The sequence below is a fragment of the Bos mutus genome, chromosome X (assembly GCF_027580195.1).
Source record: "Bos mutus isolate GX-2022 chromosome X, NWIPB_WYAK_1.1, whole genome shotgun sequence".
Lineage (NCBI taxonomy): Eukaryota > Metazoa > Chordata > Mammalia > Artiodactyla > Bovidae > Bos > Bos mutus.
The window spans coordinates 21,501,889-21,523,185 of NC_091646.1; the positions used below are offsets into that span (position 1 = coordinate 21,501,889).

A 21,297-nucleotide genomic window follows, 5' to 3' on the forward strand; every position below is an offset into this window, starting at 1 on the left:
AGAGCAGAAATGCTCATGAATGTGTATGAGAAGTGGGAGTAGAAATGACCAGAGGGTCACTAAAGCACATCACGGAAGAGAAGGCAGAGAAATAGGAGAAGGCAAAAGAATAACAATTTCAGTTTAGACATTTTCATAGGAAATTGATATGATGGAAATTTAATATATGCAGAAATAAATGTTGGTTGAGAAAATATTTATTAATATGTATAATATGCAAACTATTTTAAAATAAGGAATTATAAACATAAATTAGAATAATTTTTTAAAAAACACTTTCAAATGATAAACATGTTTTAAATACAAAAGTTGCTTATTGCCATGAGATAGTATCACCTACATGTGGGGTGTGAGGGGTCATTTGTCCATCAGGTTCAAATTGGGTCAGACATCTCTAAAATGCGATATGAGGAGCAAATGCTATATTCTGGTTGCATGACCACTGTCCTATATATGAATTCTGTCTACCTTGTGTGGCAAATACAAAGATGTTTGTTTGCAAAAGTCTTGTGCTCTATACCCCAGAAAAAAACTCCTTGATGGGCTACTATGGCTGTAGCCATCATCTTTGCTTCCCTAATACCATTATTCTCTTTGTGAACTATTTCAGGCACATTCATGGCCTTAACGCTTCACATGGCTTGACAAAATGTTAACTCTCATGGTATACTTGTTAATGAGTTCCTAGTGATGACCACAGAAAGAATGCTTACTCAGGTTTTGTTGTTGTTGCTGTTTTTAAATACGTAAACTGAAATTTTATGGACTGAGTTTTCACTGTTTTTCTGGCATGTTGGAGAGGCTTATAAAGAGAGCCATTAGGATTTTTCATTTCCTTTGGCTAACTTCATAAGATCTCCTTTTACGTCCTTATTTCTCAGAGTGTAAATGAGGGGATTTAACATGGAGGTGACTGTTCCATAAAATATTGAGATGACTTTGTCCTCTTCTTGATATTCTTTTGACTGAGGTTTCAGTAACATGTAGATGGCTGTCCCATAAAATATGGTGACCACAGTTAGATGGGATCCACAAGCGGAGAAAGCTTTGAGTCTGGCCTCCACAGAATGGGTCTTTAGCATGGCAACCACAATGCGAGTAATAGATGAGGATGCAAGTGAATGGCAGGGGCAGTGTGAACACACTGATAACCAGACCCAGAATTAGACTGACAGGGGTGTCTGAGCAGATAAGCTTCAGCAGGGCTGGGATCTCACAGGTAAAGTGGTTGATGAAATAATGCCCACAACCATGAGCAGGGCTTGCAATGATTGGTGTGACTGCTACTAAGAAGGCACTAGTCCAGGTTCCCAAGGCCAACTGTATGCAAACCCAATTGTTCATAATGACGGTGTAACGCAGGAGATTGGAGATTGCAACAAACCTGTCATAAGCCATGATAGCAAGGAGGAGACACTCTGTCATCCCCAAAAAGAGGAATGTGGTCATCTGGGCCTAACAGCTGGTATAGGAAATAGTAGGGAAGTCCCTGAAGCATTGGGCCAGCACATATGGCTCCCAGCTGGTAGACTAACAGATATCAAGGAAGGATAAATTACTGAGAAAAAAAATACATGGGGGTATGATGTTGAGAATCCCATCTCACTACAATAAGGTTGTTCCCAAACACTGTGACCAGGTAGAAAAACAGCAGTCCTAAGAAGAAGGCAACCTGGATTTGAGGCTGTTGGGAAAATCCAACAAGGATGAATCCAGTCACCTCAGAGGCATTATCTTTCTTTACACTGCCTATTTATTTAGTTGTCTCAAGTACTAGGGAAAGAAGACAAAACATCATGTTACTTAAATGAAGAAATAGGAAGAGTAGCATCTCAATAGCTTATTAGAAGCCATGTTCTGGATTAGTGTGTGTCATTCATTTTACTGGGTTAGACTCAGCTGTTCAAGTGTCCAGTGGTGGAAATAGAGGTTCTCTCTTTGTTTTTCTGTCTTACAGAACTGTATATGATCAGGAAAGGCTTATTACGTTGTTTGGACTGTTAGGTACCCCTTAGATCATGTAAGACACATTTGATCAAGTAAGTGGGTTGGTCATGTAAGACACTATTAAACATCAATAGTGGGTTAAACAGAACTATTACACTCATAAAGGGGCATAGCTAGATGATTGACTATATTCTTAACCAAAAAAAGGCAAATATGCTATATCTCCCCACCCAAAATGCTTGTTTATAGTCAGTTTTATTTAAGCTGGTTCATTAATTAGCAAGTAATAATTTTTAAGTTTAAGCTCAATGATCCAGTTGTGAATTCTTGGAATACTTCTTTGCTTTTAAACTTTTTTTTTGTTCATATATAATAGTAAAACCACCTATGCATGTAAATTAAAAAGTGCATATGTAGCTAAATCTATTACTCAGTTCAATGGAAAAGCATCACCAGCCAAAATGACATGAAATAAACCAAGTAATGTGTGGGTTTACTGAAATCTCACTCTGTTTAGTTGTCCTAACAACTATTTTCAAATGACAGAAACTCACTATGTGTAGGTCCTGCCATCTCCATATAGTTCAGAACAAAAGCTTAAAGGGTGATGGGAAAATCTTATTAGATAAAACATTTCATGAAGACGACAGTTACCAGAAATTGTGAAGGGAGACAAGGGAAATCTTGGAATACATGTTTCCAGAAATGTTCAGAAAAAAAAAAAAAGAAAAAAGACAGAGCTTTCCTAGTTTTATATGATTTCAGTAGGGAGTGAAAGAGATGACCCATCGAAGTCCCTTTTGGCTTTATGATTTTCTTATTTAGACACAGAATCAAACCTCTCCTTAACTGTATAGTTATGTTCGTGCTATATACATAATTAGGTAATTCTTCATGCTAAATAGGCAGAATGTTGAAATACAGAGAGAAGGCAAGGGAGTCACCTGGATCCACTAATAAGCTGCAACATCTTGAGAAATTCAGTTTCCTCACACATAAAATGGGAATATCACCTAGCCCCTGGCAGAACTGTTCCAAGAATTCAGTTCAGTTTAGTCGCTCAGTTGTGTCCGACTCTTTGAGACCCCGTGGACTGTAGCATGCCAGGCTTCCCTGTCCATCACCAGCTCCCAGAGCTTGCTCAAAGAATTAGACAAGATTATTTCTATAAAGAATCTAACACAGTGCTGAGTACAAGTATACCACCCAAGATACATTAGCTCCCTTCCCACTTTCATGGCCCATGAAGACCTTCCCGTCAGCTTGGATTTCATCCTTGTAAACATGTGCCAAAATGTCATGTCATTGTACCTTTCTTTGTAAGGTTATCATGTTACCAGAAAGAATACCATCTGAAGTTTTTGGTTTGAGTAACAACTAAAGAAAGTTTGAGTATGTAAGTCATTAAAATTTGTTCCTAATGGTAGGCGGGAAAAGACATATAAAGAGATGAAAATTACTCAGACTTAGGGCTGGAGGACAGCAACAGAGAAGTGCACCTCATTCATAACAGAAGCATTTTGCAGTTGGCGACACCCCCACAAATGACTAATCTCCAAGAAGAAATTTGATTCTTTCAACTGCAAGGAAAAGAAGTTTAATACAAGCAGCTGTGGTAATAAATCTTCCTATCAGTTGTGGTTATAAGGTTGGAAAATCTTGAGTTAACGGTGCTGGTGAATCATGACCATTTATTTCTACTTGTTAAATATCTTTTTCTTTTATTTACCCAGAGTTGGCTTATAATAAGGCTACCATGAAAGGTTGGTGTCTAAAAGACAATAGAAACATTCATTTTCCAGCATAATAATAATAATAATAATAATAATATAAATATCAATTCATGACATGTGGTTTTTCTTTGCCTGTACAAATATTAGAATACTATTTCTTCTAGAAGTGTCCAAAATTCTGTTACTTTGTTCCCAGCAAACACAAAAATAAATTGAGAAAATGTCCTTTCTGAATACATTGAGATATTTTTAAAGCATTTGTGTTTGCCAAAAATGTATAATCTACTTACAGACCAAAAATATTTAAGTAGTATTAAAAGAAGCCACAATTCAAAGGCAAGAAGGAACTTTGGAAATTTGGATAATCTTGTGGTGGGTTTGAGAATTTATAAGCTCAGTCTTGAAGAACAATTTCCACTTTGGGGATTTAGGAGATATCCCTGCTTTGTAATTAAGTTGCCTAATGCAAATAGAGAAGAGAGAAAACAAATAAGGAGGAGGAGACATCTGCTGTATTTAGCTCATTAAAATAATGTTCACTTTTCTCCTAACTTGATTAATGAGCATTTCAGTGAATGCTCCCTATAGCGATGATTCTAGTCAGTAAATATGGTGGCAGTTGGGAACCAGCACTGCTTTTCCTCAAAGGAGAAACTTTCTTCTGCCTGTAGCTCTTCATTTACTTACTTTTCTGATAACAAGTTAAATATTCAGGTAAGTGCTATAAAGAATTTATATTGAGGAATTTGGGGGATGAAGATGTACATCAAAGTATGATTATGTAACTTAACTTTTGTGTTTACTGGATCCTCCAAAGATATACTATGGTTGTCAGTCCAGTTCTCTCTCAAGTATAATTGTGAGTTCAATTTAGTTTTTTTTAACTTGAGGGACCTTTGTCTCTGTATAATGGAAGTAAGACTGAGTGTACATTTTGGAAGCTATAAGCCCCTGGATTTAGCGACCATATCTGAGTCATTTCCATTTTCTTTGGAACTCTACCTTGCACAGAGAAAACTCTTCAAAGATGTTTGTTGAAATAAAAGCTCTTGATGTCACTTTAACTAAATGGATTCTTCCATTCAGGTATTTTTTTACATTGCATTTAACCATACAATTTTTTTTTCTGAATTTTTTCCTTTCTGGCTGCCCTGTGTAGCACATAGGAATCTTAGTTCCCTGACCAGCGATCAAACCAGCAAAGTCTTAACCATCAGATCATCAGGGAAGTCTCTTTTCCTGAAATTTTTACTTGTCGATTTCTTTGTACCAAAAAAGTGTATCACCTGACGGAGCAGTGCTCTGTAGAAATACAACATAAGAGAACTTTCACCCAGTTAGTCACATCATAGCAGGTTCTGTGGGTCACTCTCTCCACAGAGTGTTGATGATAAGGTTCTGCTTATGTGAGATATTAATTCCTCAAGAATTTTCTTTGTGATTCTATCCTGGGGACTTTCTGACACCCATATATTAAAAATATATTAAACCTTTGTGGAAATCCACAAAACATGAAGGCGAATAGGATGATGAACATTTGTAGTAGCACACAAATTGAAAGAAATTGCAATGCCGCCAAAGAAATATTTCATGGAGAACATGATTGATGCTTCCCTGATGAAGATTATAGAACGGACATAGAGGCACAGCACAATAGGAATGGAAAGCTTCAGCTGTCCAGGCATCTGATGGAAATCTCAGTCTGGTAAAGAGCAGGGCATCTGATAAATTTGGGATTTGCCTTGCTGACAATTTCATTTCTCAGAAGGTTAAAGAAGCATTGAGGGGAAATGATGCTATGGATTTAATTATGATGGAATGGACCGGAATCTTGGACAAAATAACCATATCATCTGGGAGTTCATAATAGAAAGAAAGGCTATGGCCAATACTTCTAAAAGGGAAGTTGGCTATGAAACCAGATAGCTTTTCTCTGAATCTTTTAATTTCAAATTTCTTAAACACTCTGATGATACTTTGACCAGATACAGATAATCACAAGAGATTTAAGATGAAAATAGACCTTTTCCACTTCAAGAGCACAGGACAGAGCATGCAAACAGTCCAGACTCAGATCTCCTGCATGTAGACCGGACTTACATAACAATCTCTAAAGGCCTAATTGACAGCAACTTTCCTGTCTGTAGTCAGATTCTACTAGTGAAAATGAAACTTGCTCAGTCATGTCCAACTCTTTGTGACCCCATGGACTATACAGTCCATGGAGTTCTCCAGGCCAGAATACTGGAGTGGATAGCCTTTTCCTTCTCCAGGGAATCTTTCCAACCCAGGGATCGAACCCAGGTCTCCCTCTTTGCAGGCAGATTCTTTACCAGCTGAGCCACCAGGGAAGCCTAAGAATACTCAAGTGGGTAGCCTATCCCTTCTCCAGTGGATCTTCCTTACCCAGGAATCGACCTGGGGTCTCCTGCATTGCAGGCAGATTCTTTACCAACTGAGCTATGAGGGAAGCCCAAGATTCTACTAGACCCATCCCCCTATGAGGGTAGCTCAAGATTCTACTAGGCAACATAGATCTGTGTGGCGTAATTTGAAAGTTTACCAGGTACCTGGATTTTACTTGTCTTGTGGATATTTTTCTCAGAGCTTTTTGTTGTATCTATGAGAGAATTCAGTATATGCTTTAGAGTCAGGCATAATCATTTATTCATTTGTCCATTCAGCAAATATTTTTTGAGTTCATACCATGTATCCAATTCTGTTAAAGTTGCCGAGGATACAGCAATGAACAAATAGAGATTAGGCATCCCTTCTCATTTAACTTATACTCTATTTGGATGATAGAACAAGAAGTAGCAAATTAAGCAATTCATATCATTATAACTGTTATGAAGAAAGCAGAGTTGATATGAAAGAGAGTGCTAGAACAAGATTACTATTTGAGTTGAGACCAAAAGTACACAAATAGACTATGTGAAAATCTAGGGGAAGAGAGTTCCAGGGAGAGGGAACAGTAAGTGCTAAGACTCTGAAGCAAGAACAAGTTTCACTGTTTGCTGAATAGATGGCAGATAACTGCAGCTGAAGTGTAGTGTAGGGTAAACAATCATCCTGGCTTGTCCCAGACTTTCTTGGTTTTACCACTGAAAGTCTCATGTAATAGGGAATCCTTTAATCCTTGTGTGGGACTTTAAGTATTAGTATAGAAACTCACTACTCATTACTATAGAATACTCTCACAGAGTATTTTTTTCCCCAAGTTAAGTATTCTGTAGCCCTTCCATCTCAACTCAGAAGATATATTTAGTTCTAAGGCCTCTCAATCACAAACGCAAAACAGCTCCTGATAATATACTTGATTTTCTCCCCAGTGTCCTTTTGAAGAGCGACTCTTTGAACCAGAAACCCTTAGGTATCTGCAGGTCTTGTGCCCTATTTGTGGTTCTCTGTGCCCTCTGAATTCCTCATAGAACTAAGGCCTAGAAATGTGCTACTGAACTCACGGTTCCCAGTCTTAGGGTTCTCTGAGAAGACAGCTTTTAAGCCTACCAGTTTTCATACATGCCCCTGGAGTGAAATTTCTGCCAACTTAATTATTAGGTGATAGCAATTAGCAGGCATTAGCACCCGTCCTGTAGAAGTTCAGGTTTCCTTCAGTGAAACTAACTCATACCCAGAGCTTTGACAGCCATTTACCAAAAGAGTCTAATCTCCTCTTGCACCAGAGGTTGTGAGCATCCCTGGATGACTGAAGCTACTGTTGGCAACAGGCTCTTGGGTAGAGCAGATGACTGAAAAGAGAAACTAGAGCAGGACAAGGGGAGCTCTGTAAGATGATGTTTGCAGATGACTGTGCCATCTAAAAGAGAGTTGAAGTCTAGGAAGCATATCTACTGCCTATGTAAAACCATGTTTTCCACTTGACTCTAGAATGAGTGCCAGGTTTTCAAATGCATAGGATTCTTATTTCACTCAAATTTTAGGTTAATTGAAAAACAGAATTCTAAATGTGTCTTCTTTAACTCTCAATTCGAAGAACAACTTAGTTTAGAAGTCCTGAAGCCAGATTTCTTGCCCTGGTTGTGCCAGAACACCTGGGATTTTGATTTCTCCTCTGTTAAGCAAATGACTGTCACTGGACAATTACTCTTTTTAATAACATTTTTCTAATCAAATGAGAGAACATGTAAGCCACAGAAAACTGTAGGTAATGGAACTAAAACCACAGAGAATTGTACTGTTGATCATGGCCATTGACAACATTTGAGCTCTTTCCCTATTCCTATGCCTATTTTCACAGTCATTATGTCAAACTATAGAAAATGCTGGGCCCTGTCTCCCACTCTAGCATTTTCCCCATGGCACAGACAATTATTTAGGACTCTTCTTGCCCTATGATTCTGAGTATATTTGGTTTCTTATGGTCAATGTAAAATAGATGATCAAAAATCATGGTGACATGTCAGAATTAATTGATATTTATAGAGCATTCCACCTCAAAGCAGCAGACTACACAGTCCTCTCAAGCACACACAGAACATTCTCCAGGATTGACCACATGCTAGGCCACAAGATGAGCCTTCAGTTCAGTTCAGTTCAGTTCAGCTGCTCAGTAGTGTCCTACTCTTTGCAACCCCATGGACTGCAACATGCCAGGCCTCCCTGTCCATCACTAACTCCTGGAGTTTACCCAAACTCATGTCCATTGAGTCAGTGATGCCATCCAACCAGCTCATCCTCTGTCGTCCCCTTCTTCTCCTACCCTCAATCTTTCACAGCATCAGGGTCTTTTCAAATGAGTCAGCTCTTCGCATCAGGTGGCCAAAGTGCTGGAGTTTCAGCTTCAACATCAGTCCTACCAATGAACACCCAGGACTGATCTCCTTTAGGATGGACTGGTTGGATCTCCTTGAGGTCCAAGGGACTCAAGAGTCTTCTCCAACACCACAGTTCAAAAGCAGCAATTCTTTGGTGCTCAGCTTTCTTTATAGTCCAACTCTCACATCCATACATGACTACTAGAAAAACCATAGCCTTGATCAGACAGACCTTTGTTGGCGAAGTAATGTCTCTGCTTTTTAATATGCTGTCTAGGTTGGTCATAACTTTCCTTCCAAGGAGTAAGCGTCTTTTAATTTCATGGCTGCAATCACCATCTGCACTGATTTTGGAGCCCATAAAAATAAAGTCAGCCACTGTTTCCACTGTTTCCCCACATATTTGCCATTAAGTGATGGGATTGGATGCCATGATCTTAGTTTTCTGAATGTTGAGCTTTAAGCCAACTTTTTCACTCTCCTCTTTCACTTTCATCAAGAGGCTTTTGAGTTCCTCTTCACTTTCTGCCATAAGGGTGGTGTCATCTGCATATCTGAGGTTATTGATATTTCTCCTGGCAATCTTGATTCCAGCTTGTGCTTCTTCCAGCCCAGCATTTCTCATGATGTACTCTGCATGTAAGTTAAATAAGCAGGGTAAACTGTGATTAAAAACCTACCAACAAGGGGACATGGGTAAACCTATGGCTGATTAATGTTGATGTTTGGTAGAAACCAACACAATACTGTAAAGCAATTATCCTTCAATTAAAAATAAATAAAAAAAAAACAAACTCCCAACAAACAAAAATCCAAGACCAGACAGCTTCACAGCTAAATTTTATCAAACTTTTAGAGAAGAATTAACACCTATCCTTCTGAAACTGTTCCAAAAAATTGCAGAGGAAAGAAAACTTCCAAACTCATTTATGAGGCCACTATTACCCTGATACCAAAACTAGACACAAATGACACAAAAAATAAAATTACAGGCTAATATCACTGATGAACATAGATTAAAAAATCCTCAACAAAATACTAGCAGTCCATATTCAAAAATACATTAAAAAGATGATATGCCAGATCAAGTGGGATTCATCCCAGGGATGCAAGGATTTTTCAACATCTGCAAATCAATTAATGTGATACACCACATCAACAAACTGAAGAATAACAACCATACTGCTACTGCTACTGCTGCTAAGTCACTTCAGTCGTGTCCGACTCTGTGCGACCCCATAGATGGCAGCCCACCAGGCTCCCCATCCCTGGGATTCTCCAGGCAAGAACACTGGAGTGGGTTGCCATTTCCTTCTCCAATGCATGAAAGTGAAAAGTGAAAATCATCTAAATAGATGAAGAAAAAGCTTTTGACAAAATTCAGCACTCATTGATACAAACTGTCCAGAAAGTACGCATGGAGGGTGCAAACCTCAACATAATAAAGGCCATATATGACAAATCTACAGCTAGCATCATACTCAGTGGTGAAAAGCTGAAAGCATTCTCTCTAAGGTCAGGAAAAGACAAGGATGTCCACTCTTGCCATTTTTATTCAACATAGTTTTGGAAGTCCTATCTATAGCAATCAGAGAAGACTGAAAAGGGAACCCAAATTGGAAAAGAAGAAGTTAAGCTATCACTGTTTGCAGATGACATGATACTATACATAGAAGATTCTAAAGATGCTACTAGAAAACTACTAGAACTCATCAATGAATTTGGCAAAGTTGCAGGTTACAAAATTATTATGTAGAAATCTGTTGCATTTCTATACACTAACAACAAGATCAGAAAGAGAAATTCAAGAAGAAATTCCATTTACCATTGCATCAAAAAGAATAAAATACCTAGGACCTCCCTGAGGAGACAAATACCTGTACTCCAAAAACTATAAGATGTTGATGAAAGAAATCAAAGAAGATATAAACAAAGATGGAAAGATATACCATCTTCATGGATTGGAAGAATTAGTATTGTCAAAATGACTACACTACCCAAGGCAATCTGCAAATTCAATGCAATCCCTCTCAAATTACCAATGGCAGTTTTCACAGAACTAGAACAACAACAACAACAAAAATCTCAAACTTTGTATGGAGACACAAAAGACCCTGAATAGCCAAAGTAATCTTGGAAAAGAAAAAAGAGCTGGAGGAATCATGTTCCCTAACTTCAGACTATACTACAAAGATACAGTCATCAAAACAGTGAAGTACTGGTACATAAATAGAAATATAGTTTGATGGAACAGGATAGAAAACCCAGAAAAAAGCCCATGCACCTATCTATGGTCAACTAATCCATGACAAAGGAGGCAAGACTACACAATGTTGGAAAGATAGTCTCTTCAACAAATGGTGCTGGGAAAACTGGACAGCCACATGTAAAAAAAAATGAAATCAGATCATTCTTTAACTCCATACACAAAATGGATTAAAGACCTAAATGTGAGATCAGACACTATAAAATTGCTAGAGGAAAACATAGGCGGAACACTCTGTGATATAAATCACAGCAATATCTTTTTTGATCCATCTCCCAGAATAATAGAAATAAAAACAAAAATAAGCAAATGGAACCTACTTAAATTCAAAAGCTTTTGCATAGTAAAGGAGACAATGAACAAAGTGAAAAGACAACCCAGTTTGGGAAAAAATATTTGCAAATGATGTGACTGATAAGGGATTTTTAATTATTTAATTTATAAACAGCTTATGACACTTAATAGCATCAAAACAAACAATCCACCCCAAAAGTGGGCAGAAGACCTGAATAGACACTTCTCCAAAGAGGACATACAGATGGCCAAAAAGCACATGGAAAGATGTTCAACATTTCTAGTTATTAGAGAAATGCTAAACAAAACTATAATGAGATATCACCTCATACCAGCCAGAATGGCTATCATCAAAAAATCCACGAACAGCAAGTGCTGGAGAGGGTATGGAGAAAAGGGAACCCTCTTACACTGTTGGTAGGAATGTAAATTAGTACAGCCAGTATGGAGAACTGGGTGGAGGTTTCTTAAAAAAACTGAAAATAAAACTACCATATGACCCTGCAATCCCACTCCTGGGCATATATCTGGAGAAAAACATGATCTGAAAGGATACATGCAGCCCAATGTCCATTGCAGCACTGTTTACCATAGTCAAGACACAGAAACAACCTAAATGTCTGTTGACAGATGAATAGGTAAAGTAGATGTGGTACATATATCCAATGGAATATTACTCAGCCATTAAAAAAGAATGAAATAATGCCATTTATAGGAACATGGATGGACTTAGAGAGTGTCATACTTACTGAAGTAATTCAGACAGAGAGGGATAAATATTGTATGACATCCCTTATAGTGGAATCTAAAAAGAAATATAAATGAACTTACTTACAAAACAGAGATACTCAGAAAATGAACTTATGGTTGCTAGGAGAAAGGGATAGTTGGGGAGTTTGGGAAGGTCATGTACACTCTGCTGTATTCAAAATAGATAACCAACAACGTCCTATTATGTAGCATGTGGAACTTTCTCAATGTTATGTGGCAGCCTGGATGGGAGGTAAGTTTGGAGGAGAATGAATACATGAATATATATGGCTGAGTTCCTTCACAGTTCACCTGAAACTATCAGAACATTGTTAACTGGCTATATCCCAATGCAAAATAAAAAGTTTAAAGTTTGAAAAAAAATCATGGTGAATAATATTTGTTTTTTAACCAATAAAGAGGTCAATATAAAGTTTTTCATGGAAAATAAATGTAAGAATTATACAAATAAATTATTTATAAGCTTGTAAGGAATTATTACAATCCTTGGTCTTCACTGGTGGTACAGTGGCTAAGAACCTGCCTGCTAATGGAGGGGATAACCTGATGGAACCAATAGGTTCCATCCCTGGTTGAGGAAGATTCCACATGCTGCAGAGCAACTAAGCCTGGGTGATACACCACTGAGCCCACCATCCTAGAGCCTAGGAGCTGCAACTACTGAGCCCATGTGCTGCAACTACAAAAGCCTATGCACCTAGAGCCCATGCTCCACAAAAAGAAAAGCCAGTGCAGTGAGAAGCCTGCATACTTCAACAAAGAGTAGTCCCTGGTAGCTGCAACTAGCAATGAAGATTTAGTGAGGCCAAAAATAAATAAATAAATAAATGCGTGTTAAGTCACTTCTGTAGTGTCTGACTCTTTGTGACCCTATGGACTGTAGCCCACCAAGCTCCTCTGTTACAGGATTCTACAAGCAAGAATACTGGAGTGGGTTGACATGCCCTCCTCCAGGGGATCTTTCCCACCCAGGTATCAAACCTGTGTCTCTTACATCTAACCTGCATTGGCAAGTGGGTTCTTTATCACTTCTTCCACATGGGAAGCCCAAATAAATAAACAGATAGATAAAAATAAAAAAAAGAAAACAGCATTCTAAAAAAGAAATTATTACAATCCTTCATTTACCCTTGTCGGCCTGTGTTTGGATTGTACCCTAAAGAATTGTCTGGCGTGGTAAATTAAAAACCAGTTATACAATTCCTTTCTCCCTCAGCAGAATCATATGGTCATAAGGCCACATGACCTAAGGCCATATTTTATGAAAATTACTGGAGATGAAAAAATATATTGTTTCCTAAAAAAGAGAAAATTCCTCTGAATTCAGAAGTTTAGAATATAAGTTTTAGCACCTGATAAAAAAATGAAGCAATATTGATATAATATGGAAAACAATGAAAATGGCTGACTTTGAGAATGAATCATGGAAAACTTTACATGACAATAAAACAGTGTTGAGAGACCAATAAAGCAACCTTGAAATTTTGGATGTTGGCCAAATATTGGACAAGCATCTCTTACATACAATGCATTGGCCCTTGGCACATAGCATCCTAGGAAAACCAAAACACTGTTGTTGCCTGACTTGGGCGAGGAGAGGTGACTCTTGGACACAAATACCTCTCAGATGAGGGACAGAGTGGTAAGTATCCTCACAGAGAGGCATCTGAGATGTTACAGGAATTGCTTTCTTCTGACGACCTGCAGCAGCGTTCCAATGGATCATTCCATCCCTGGACAGAATCCTTGGGCTGAGCAGTTTCATGCCTCAACACAGAACATGCAGTAGGAGTAGGCTTTTTCCTACTTAGTGGAGGGCTCATGCTATGCTATGCTATGCTAACTCACTTCAGTCGTGTCCAACTCTGTGTGACCCCATAGACGGCAGCCCACCAGGCTCCCCCGTCCCTGGGATTCTCCAGGTAAGAACACTGGAGTGGGTTGCCATTTCCTTCTCCAATGCATGAAAGTGAAAAGTGAAAGTGAAGTCGCTCAGTCGTGTCCGACTCTTCGCGACCCCATGGACTGCAGCCTACCAGGCTCCTCCGTCCATGGGATTTTCCAGGCAAGAGTACTGAAGTGGGGTGCCATTGCCTTCTCTGGTAGAGGGCTGAAGTGAACTTCAAATGTAACTCAAAAGCAGCAGCATCTTTAGTAAATGGGGAGAGGAAGACTCCAAAGTCTGTTTATTAAGATGTCTGGGGAGGGAAGTGGAATCACACCTGGCAAGGGACACAGCATCAAAGGTTTCAAAGTCACAAGGACAAATCATTTCAAACCCTCCAGGATTAGGTCCCAGAGATGCAATTAGAAGAAAAAAGTTCATGTGAAAGAGTTCAGAAGTATTTACAAGAACAGGCCCCAGAGAAAGTATTTATTTCTGGATCTATAATGCTAAAGTTTCTCTCCTCCTTAATTAATTCTCTAGATCTTTGGAAACATAACAGTGGCCTGGGAATCCAACCTGTGGGACTAAGTGGTACCAAATGCTAGGATGAAAGGCACAGAAATCTAGTAGTCACCTGGTGATTCTAAATATCTGGATGGTTGATTAGACATGTATTTAGTTTGGTTCCAAGGTTACTACTGCTGAACAACCGTCAACAGGAGAATGTTGGGTTCCACCAAAAAAAGATACCCCACGTCCAAGAGCAAAGGAGAAGTCCCCAAAAGACCTCTCCTTTTTGGGACCTCCTACCAAAAAGAGGGTAGGAGGGGAGAAATGGCATTTAGAATCAAGCCCCATTCCTGCCAGAGACGCTTGGAGGGCTCAAACAAAACCTTGTGCCCACCAGGACCCAGAGACCCCGCAGAGTCTGAGCCAGACCTGTCTTTGAGTGTTTGAGTATCTCCTGCAGAGGCACGGGTCAGCAGTAGCCTGCTGCAGGGACAGGGTCTCTGGCTGTAGCAGACCTGGGAGGCACAGTGTGTGGCATAAGCCCTCTTGGAAGAGGTTGCCATTAGCCCCACCATAGAGCTACCGAGTAGATGACCCACAAATTGGAAAACAATTGTATCAAAGAAGTCCTCACCCTGTTATGAAAGTTCTAGGACCCACAACAGATTTCACAACCTGGGGATCAGCTAAGGGACTGAGACCCTTCCAGGGAATTTGACTTTGAAGGAAAGTGGGATTTGATTACAGAACTTCCATAGGACTGGGGAAACAGACTCTTGGAGGGCACAGAAAAACCTTGTGTGCACCAGGACCCAGGAGAAAGAAGCAGTGACCCCACAAAAGACTGAGCCAGACTTGCCAGTGAGTGTCTGGGAGTTTCCAGCAGAGGTGTGGATCGACAGTTGCCTGCCACAGGGTCGGGGCACTGAATACATCAGTGCTGGCATAAGTCCTTTTGAAGGAGAAATGTTACCCCTACCATAGTTTGACCTCAGGCCAAACAATAGGGAGGGAACACAGCCCTGCCCATCAACAGAAAATTGGATTAAAGATTTACTGAGCATAGCTGCCCATCAGAACAAGACCCAGATTCCCCCACAGCTAGTCCCATCTATCAGGAAGCTTCCACAAGCCTCTTATCCTTATCCATCAGAGGGCAGACAGAATGAAAACCACAATCACAGAAAATGAATCGAACTGATCACATGAATCACAGCCTTGTCTAACTCAATGATTCTGTGAGCCATGCCCTGTAGGGCCACCCAAGATGGACGGGTCATGGTGGAGAGTTCTGACAAAACATGGTCCTCTGGAGAAGGGAATGGCAAATAACTTCAGTATTCTTGCCTTAAGAACCCCATGAACAGTATGAAAAGGCAAGAAGATAGGACAATAAAAGATGAACTCTCCAGGTCGGTAGATGCCCAATATGCTACTGGAGAAGAGTGGAGAAATAACTCCAGAAAGAATGAAGAGAGCCAAAGCAAAAACAATGCCCAGTTTTGGATGTTACTGGTGATGGAAGTAAGAACTGTAAAGAACAATGCTGTTCTGATGCTGTAAAGAACAATACTGCATAGGAACCTGGAATGTTAGGTCCATGAATCAAGGTAAATCAGAAGTGGTCAAACAGGAGATGGCAACAGTGAACATCAGCATTTTAGGTATCAGTGAACTAAAATGGACTGGAATGGGTGAATTTAACTCAGATGACCATTATATCTACTACTGTGGGCAAGAATCCCTTAGAAGAAATGGAGTAGCCCTCATAGTAAACAAAAGAGTCCAAAATGCACTACTTGGGTGCAATCTCAAATATTTTAGAATAATCTCTGTTCATTTCCAAGACAAACCATTCAACAGCACTGTAATCCAAGTCTATGCCCCAACCACTAATGTCAAAGAAGCTGAAGTTGAATGGTTCTATGATGACCTATAAGACCTTCTAGAACTAACACCCAAAAAAGATGTCGTTTTCATCATAGGGGACTGGAATACAAAAGTAGGAAGTCAAGACATACCTGGAGTAACAGGCAAGTTTGGCCTTGGAGTACAAAATGAAGCAGGGCAAAGGCTAACAGAGTTTTGCCAAGAGAACACACTGGTCATAGCAAACACCCTCTTCCAACAACACAAGAGAAGACTCTACACATGGACATCACCGATGGTCAGTATCAAAATCAGATTGATTATATTCTTTGCAGCCAAAGATAAAGAAGCTCTACACAGTCAGGAAAAACAAGACTGGGAGCTGACTGTGGTTCAGATCATGAACTGCTTATTGTCAAATTCAGACTTAAATTGAAGAAAGTAGGCAAAAACACTAGACCATTCAGGTATGACCTAAATCAAATCCCTTACACTTCCCTGGTGTCTCAGATGGTAAAGCGTCTGTTTGCAATGCCAGAGACCAGGATTCATTCCTTGGGTTGGGAAGATCCCTTGGAGAAGGAAATGGCAGCCCACTCCAGTACACTTGCCTGGAAAATCCCATGGATGGAGGAGTCTGATAGACTACAGTCCATGGGCTCACAAAGAGTCAGACATGACTGAGCAACTTCACTTATGATTATATAATGGAAGTGACAAATAGATTTAAGGGACTAGACCTGATAGACAGAGTTCCTGAAGAACTATGGACAGAGGTTCATGACATTGTACAGGAGACAGTGATCAAAACCATCCCCAAGAAAAGACATGTGAAAAGGCAAAATGGTTGCCTGAGGAGGCCTTACAAATAGCTGAGAAAAGAAGAGAAGCTAAAGACAAAGGAGAAAAGGAAAGATATACCTTTCTGAATGCAGAGTTCCAAAGAATAGCAAGGAGAGATGAGGAAGGCTTTCTAACTGATCAATGAAAAGAAACAGAGGAAAACAATAGAATGGGAAAGACTAGGGATCTCTTCAAGAAAATTAGAGATACCAAGGGAACATTTCATGCAAAGATGGGCACAATAAAGGACAGAAAATGTATGCACCTAATGGAAGCAGAAGATATTAAGAAGTGGCAAGAATACATAGAAGAACTATACAAAAAGATCTTAATGACCCAGATAATCACGATGGTGTGATCACTCACTTAGAGCCAGACATCCTGGAGTGCAAAGTCAAATGGGCCTTAGGAAGTATCACTACAAACAATACTAGTGGAGGTGATGGAAATTCAGCTGAGCTGTTTCAAATCCTAAAAAATGATGCTGTTAAAGTGCTTCACTCAATAAGCCTGCAAATTTGGAAAACTCAGCAGTGGCCACAGGACTGGAAAAGGTCAATTTTCATTTCAATCCCTAAGAAAGGCAATGGCAAGGACTGTTCAAGCTACCACACAATTGCATTCATCTCATGTGCTAGCAATGTAATGCTCAAAATTATCCAAGTGAGGCTTCAACAGTACATGAACTGAGAACTTCCAGATGTCTAACTGGATATACAAAAGGCAGAGGAACCAGAGATTAAATTTCCAACATCTGCTGGATCATCAAAAAAGCAAGAGAGTTCCAGAAAAACATCTACTTCTGCTTCATTGACTACACTAAAGCCTTTGACTATGTGGATCACAACAAACTGTGGAAAATTCTTCAAAAGATGGGAATACCAGACCACCCTACCTGCCTCCTGAGAACTCTGTGTGCAGATCAAGAAGCAACAATTAGAACCGAACATGGAACAACAGACTGGTTCCAAATTGGGAATGTAGTACATCAAGGCTGTATATTGTCACCCTGCTTGTTTCTGCTTATTTAACTTATACGCACAGTACATCATGCGATATATGCCAGGCTAGATGAAGCACATGCTGGAATCAGGATTTCTGGGAGAAATATCAATAACCTCAGATATGCAGATGACACCACCCTTATGGCAGAAAGTGAAGAAGAACTAAATAGCTTCTTGATGAAAATGAAGGAGGAAAGTGAAAAAGCTGGCTTAAAACTCAACATTCAGAAAATGAAGATCATGGCATCCGGTCCCATCACTTCATGGGAAATAGATGGGGAAACAATGGAAACCGTGCCAGACTTTATTTTCCTGGGCTCCAAAATCACTGCAGATGGTGACTGCAGCAACTTCAATGCAACTTCAATGAAATTAGAAGATGCTTGCTCCTCGGAAGAAAAGCTATGACCAACATAGACAGCATATTAAAAACCAGAGACATTACTTTGCTGACTAATGTCCATCTAGTCAAAGCTATGTTTTTTCCAGTAGTCATGTATGGATGTGAGATTTTAACCATAAAGAATTCTAAGTGCCAAAGAATTGTTGCTTTTGAACTGTGGTGTTGGTGAAGACTCTTGAGAGTCCCTTGGACTGCAAGGAGGTCAAACCAGTCAATCCTAAATGAAATCAATCTTGAATATTCATTGGAAGGACTGATGCTGAAACTGAAGCTCCAGTACTTTGGCCACCTTGTGTGAAGAACCAACTTATTGGAAAAGACCCTGATGCTGGGAAAGATGGAAGCAGGAGGAGAAGGGAACGACAGAGGATGAGATGGTTGGATTCCATCACTGATTCAGTGGACATGAGTTTGATCAAGGTCCGGTAGTTGGTGATGGACTGGGAAGCCTATCGTGCTATAGTCATGGGGTCACAAAAAGTCAGACATGACTGAACAAGTGAACTGAACTGAACTAAAGGTTACTACCTTGGGGCAGTGTACCTTGACTCCTCAGGAAGAAATCGTGCTCCTTTTCTTATGCTCACACTCACCCCTCTATATTTTTAGTATTTGTCCACTCGTGTGTCTCCAGTACTGGGTCTAATTTTGGGAGGAGAGGCGCTGTGTCCTCCCTGCTCACCGTTGATTTCTTTCCACAGTGTGTAGCACACGGCCTGGAGGGTCACTACACACCCGTAGATGTTAGATAAAGAGAGAGCACGTGGGCGAGCTGAGGTGGGTGCATGCAACACTTTCTGGTGAAGGCAGGAGGGAACGAGCTCTGCCAAGGGTCAGCCCTGGGGAGTTGCCTAAGTGGGTGGGGACACAATGGCTAGAGCTGTGCCAGTGTGCAAGGGTTTCTCCTCACGTCAGGTGAGGAAGGTCAGGAATGGAGCTGGGGAAGCCGATGTGATGTATGACACCATTTTCACGCCCAACTGAGGACCTTGAAGCCCATGATACAGGGCCCTCATTCTAAGGATGAGGAAATTAAGCCCACAAAGGAACAAAGTCTGTCTCTGAGGCATTAGGTAGCAGAGAAGACTCTCATACCTGCATTGCCAGGCTTTCTGCTCCGTGTTCTTTCCTCTGTAATCAGCTGCCTCTCCAAAGAGCTCTGAAACTCAACAGTTTCAATGGCAGCTCCACAAAGGAGGTAACCGTATGGCCTTAGGAGATGTTCCCTCCTTTCTCAACCTCTGTTTTCCCATTGGGAGATTGGTCTTGCAATATGTGACTCCCGAGGCCATGTGAGCTGGCCTTAGAGGGAAGAGCGTATGTGACGTCCTGGCAGAGTGCCTCTTACATAATTGGTTCTCAGCTCCTTAACTCCCTTCTCCCCACCTCCTGCACAGGAGGAGTTTCAGGACAAGCAGAGGTGTAGTGTCCTTAGTGGTTCCCAGGACCAGCCCTGCTGGGGGGTTGACTGCTTGGCCCATCTCGTCCTCCAGGAAGCCAGTTCAAAACTCAACCTGGCGGGAATGTGGTCTTGCTCTAAAGAGACTCTCCTTGCTGACTCCTAACATCCCCCAAGGAAACACAGCTTTCAGAACACAGACTTTCCAATTTTCCTAGTAAAATGAATGAAAGACGCTTTTGGGGAATAAAGTGATTTCTTTTTAGCTCCACTTGTTTACTTTTCCATAAGCTCCCAAGATGGCTTACATGTTAGCTGTTAATCACACCATCTGTTCAAACAGTACTTCAGTAAATGATTCAATTCATATTTTTCTTCTAAAAAGATCTTTTAAAAGGCAGTGTTTATATCTCTGTTATCCTTCATTTGGCAATGTAGCATGAGCTATTTTAATGTTGCCATCACTGTAAACACACTGAATTCCCCATTTCTTAACCGTGCAGAAAATAGGACAACTTCTCTGTGTTTGTTCCACTTGACTCTAGGCTTGGAGGCTAGAGATTGTAATAGATAAAGATTTCATATTTCTAAAAAGAAAAAGATTAAGACACAACGTTCCAGTCAATATTTATTCTGAAAGCTTAAATTTAGTGACAATGAGTAGTTTCCAGCCACTTGAGGCCTTTTTAGGCCAAGCAACTGTGAACAGAATGTGCTTAGTGGTTGGGTCAGCTATACTGTGATCCTGGCCTGTCAGACTCAGCTCATATCACAAGAGGCAAAATTGCCTGTGAGGAAGTTCCTGGGTCCCACCAGCAATTACAAGCCCAAAGCTTGGGTGATATAAGGCTTGAGGAGGAGGTATATGCTCTTTTGATGCTTTTGAGAAAGAGTCTCTTGAGTTAGTAGAGTGAAAAGGATATGCAGGCAGAGGTAGAGTTCTTATTGTTTCAAGATGTTCTCTGGATCTCTGAAAGCCCCACATTCATGTGAGCCTCTAGGAAAGGTTGTACAGCAGCAAGGATATGTCCTAGTGCTGGTCCATATGGAGACGGTTCTCTTTTGTTTCCTAAGACCTGTAGCCAAATGGAAAGAGTGCTATGTTGTGCAGTCACATACAAATTATAAGAAATGTACAAAGTAAGCAAACACAGATTTGTGTTTGGGGACACTGACAAAGAGGGGACTTACTTTCCAAGCCTAGAAATAAAGAGTAAATGAAGACCACTGATATTAAAGGAGGCATTTTTCCTGGGTTTCCAGGGTCAGATAGCTTACTAGTTGAGTAGGCATATATTTTGTGGAGATCACATCAACCCTATGCACAGGATTGGAGAAGAATGAAGTGTTTATTGGAATGGTAATTAGTCTGTTTGATTCCATCAGCAGGTCAGGATACCCATGTGAGCCCGGTCCAGATCTTGGAAAGTCTTAAATGCCACACTGATGAGTCTTGCTTTTTTGCATCCACATGACTAAATACCATTGAGGATATTAAAACAAGAAAGTGATGTGCTTTGACATGTCTCAGGAAGATCGGTGACACCATAATGTAGAGCCTAATTGCAGTGGGCTGTTGAGGAGACTGTTTC

General features: G+C 40.2%; 1 pseudogene; it reads right to left on the reverse strand.

The window, feature by feature from the left end:
* Positions 1 to 818: 818 nt before the first annotated feature.
* Positions 819 to 19,787, reverse strand: LOC102273861 (olfactory receptor 13H1-like; annotated as a pseudogene).
* Between the last annotated feature and the right edge of the window lie 1,510 nt (positions 19,788 to 21,297).